Below are 3,702 nucleotides of genomic sequence, written 5' to 3' on the forward strand. Positions count from 1 at the left end.
AAACATGAAGAGCTTCTAAAGGTGTCAAAAATAGGAGGAGCATGAAACTGTCTGAAAAATAGGAGGAGCATGAAACCGTTTTCAAAAAAATGAAGAGCCTGAAAAGGTGGGAAAAATATAATGAGCTTCAAAATGTGTGAAATACATGAGGAGCATGAAATGGTCTGAAAAGTAGGAGGAGCATGAGGCAATGTTCAAAAACATGAAGAGCCAGAAAAGGTGTGAAAAATATGGAGAGCTTCAAAAGGTGTCAAAAATGAGATGAGCATGAAACGGTCTTAAAAATAGGAGGAGCATGAAGTGGTGTTGAAAAACATGAAGAGCCTGAAAATGTGTGAAATATATGAAGAGCTTCAAAAGTTGTCAAAAATATGAGGAGCATGAAACGGTCTGAAAAATAGTAGGAGCATGAAGCGGTGTTCTAAAACATGATGAGCCTGAAAAGGTGAGAAGAATACGAAGAGCTTCAAAAGGTGTCAAATATATGAAGAGCATGAAACGGTCTGAAAAATAGGAGGAGCATGAAGCTGTGTTCAAAAACATGAGAGACTGAAAACTGTGATAAATATGAAGAGCTTCAAAAGGTGTGAAATACATGAGGAGCATGAAACGGTCTGAAAAAATAGGAGGAGGATAGAGCGGTGTCGAAAAACAGGAAGAGCCTGAAAAGGTGTGAAAAATTAGAAGAGCTTCAAAAGGTGTGAAAAATATGACGAGCTTCAAAAGGTGTCAAAAATTACATGAGCATGAAACGGTTGAAAAATAGGAGGAGCATGAAGTGGTGTTGAAAACCATGAAGAGCCTGAAAAGGTGTGAAAAATATGGAAAGCTTCAAAAGGTGTCAAAAATATGTGGAGCATGATACGGTCTGAAAAATAGGAGGAGCATGAAGTGGTGTTGAAAAACATGAAGAGCCTGAAATGGTGTGAAAAATATGAAGAGGTTAAAAAGATGTCAAAAATATGAGGAGTATGAAACGTACTGAAAAATAGGAGGAGCATTAAGCAGTATACAAAACATGAAGAGCCTGAAAAGTTGTGAAAAATATGAAGAGCTTCAAAAGGTGTCAAAAATATGAGGAGCATGAAACGGTGTGAAAAATCGGAGGTGCATGAAGCGGTGTTGAAAAACATGAAGAGCCTGAAAAGGTGTGAAAAATATGAAGAGCTTCAAAAGGTGTCAAAAATATGAGTAGCAAGGAACGGTCTGAAAAATAGGAGGAGCATGAAGCAGTGTTGAAAAACATGAAGAGCCTGAAAAGATGTGAAAAATATGAAGAGCTTCAAAAGGTGTGAAATACATGAGGAGCATGAAACGGTCTGAAAAATAGGAGGAGCATGAAGCGGTGTTGAAAAACATGAAGAGCCTGAAAAGGTGTAAAAAATATGAAGAGCTTCATAAGGTGTCAAAAATATGAGGAGCATGAAACAGTCTGAGAAATAGGAGGAGCATGAAGCGGTGTTGAAAAACATGAAGAGCCTGAAAAGATGTGAAAAATATGAAGAGCTTCAAAAGGTGTCAAAATATGAGGAGCATGAAACGGTCTGAAATATAGGAGGAGCATGAAACGTTGTTCAAAAACATGAAGAGCCTTGAAAGTTGTGAAAAATATGAAGAGCTTCAAAAGATGTGAAATACATGAGGAGCATGAAACGGTCTAAAAAATAGGAGGAGCATGAAGCGGTGTTCAAAAACATGAAGAGCCTGAAAATGTGTGAAAAATATGAAGAGATTTAAAAGGTGTGAAAAATATGAAGAGCTTCAAAATGTGTCAAAAATTAGATGAGAATGAAACGGTCTGAAAAATAGGAGAAGCATGAAGTGGTGTGGAAAACATGAAGAGCCTTAAAAGGTGTGAAATATATGAAGAGCTTCAAAAGGTGTGAAATACATGAGTAGCATGAAAGGGTCTGAAAAATAGGAGGATTATGAAACGGTGTTCAAAAACATGAAGAGCCTGAAAAGGTGTGGAAAATATGAAGAGCCTCAAATTGTGTCAAATATATGAGAAGTATGAAACGGTATGATAATTAGCAGGAGCATGAAGCGGTGTTGAAAAACAGGGAGAGTCTGAAATCGTGTGTAAAATATGAAGAGCTTCAAAAATGTGAAAAATATGAAGAGCTTCAAAAGGTTTGAAAAATATGAAGAGCTTGAAAAGGTGTCAAAAATGAGATGAGCATGAAACGGTCTGAAAAATAGGAAGAGCATGAAATGTTGTTGAAAATCATGAAGAGAATGAAAATGTGTGAAAAATATGAAGAGCTTCAAAAGGTGTCAAAAATATGAGGAGCATGAAACGTTCTGAAAGATAGGAGGAGCATGAAGCGGTGTTCAAAAACATGAAGTGCCTGAAAAGGTGTGAAAAATTAGAAGAGCTTCAAAAGGTGTCAAAAATATGAGGATCATGAAATGGTCTGAAAAGTAGAAGGAGGATGAAGCGGTGTTGAAAAACATGAAGAGTCTGAAAACGTGTGAAAATATGAAGAGCTTCAAAAGGTGTGACAAATATGAAGAGCTTCAAAAGGTGTAAAAAATGAGATGAGCATGAAACGGTCTGAAAAATAGGAGGAGAATGAAGCGGTGTTGAAAACCATGAAGAGCCTGAAAAGGTGTGAAAAATATGGAAAGTTTCAAAAGGTGTCAAAAATATGTGGAGCATGAAACGGTCTGAAAAATAGGAGGAGCATGAAGCCGTGTTCAAAAACATGAAGAGCATGAAAAGGTGTGAAAAATATGAAGAGCTTCAAAAGGTGTCAAAAATATGAGGAGCATGAAACGGTCGGAAAAATAGGAGGAGCATGAAGGGGTGTTGAAAAACATGAAGAGCCTGAAAAGGTGTGAAAAATATGAAGAGCTTTAAAAGGTGTGAAAAATATGAAGAGCTTCAAAAGCTGTGAAAAATATGAAGAGCTTCAAAAGGTGTCACAAATGAGATGAGCATGAAACGGTCTGAAAAATAGTAGGACCATGAAGCGGTGTTCAAAAACATGAAGGGCCTGAAAAGGTGTGAAAAATATGAACAGCTTCAAAAGTTGTCATAAATATGAGGAGCATGAAACAGACTGAAAAATAGGAGGAGCATGAAACAGACTGAAAAATAGGAGGAGCATGAAGCGGTGTTCAAAAACATGAAGAGCCTGAAAAGGTGTGAAAAATATGAAGAGCTTTAAAAAATGTGAAAAATATGAAGAGCTTCAAAAGATGTGAAAAATATGAAGATCTTCAAAAGGTGTCAAAAATGAGATGAGCATGAAACGGTCTGAAAAAAACGAGGAGCATTAAGCGGTGTTGAAAATCATGAAGAGCCTGAAAAGGTGCGAAAAATATGAAGAGCTTCAAAAGGTGTGAAAAATAGGAGGTGCATGAAATGGTTGAAAAATAGGAGGAGCATGAAGCGGTGTTCAAAAACATGAAGAGCCTGAAAAGGTGTGAAAAATATGAAGAGCTTCAAAAGTTGTGAAAAATATGAGGAGCATGAAACTTTCAAAAAAATAGGAGGAGCCTGAACCGGGTTCAAAAACATGAAGAGACTGAAAAGGTGTGAAAAATATGAAGAGCTTCAAAAGGTGTGAAATACATGAGGAGCATGAAACGGTCTGAAAAATAGGAGGAGCATGAAGTGATGTTCAAAAACATGAAGAGCCTGAAAAGGTGTGAAAAATATGAAGAGCTTCAAAAGGTGTCAAAAATTAGATTAGC

The sequence above is a fragment of the Dama dama genome, unplaced genomic scaffold (assembly GCF_033118175.1).
Source record: "Dama dama isolate Ldn47 unplaced genomic scaffold, ASM3311817v1 ptg000115l, whole genome shotgun sequence".
Lineage (NCBI taxonomy): Eukaryota > Metazoa > Chordata > Mammalia > Artiodactyla > Cervidae > Dama > Dama dama.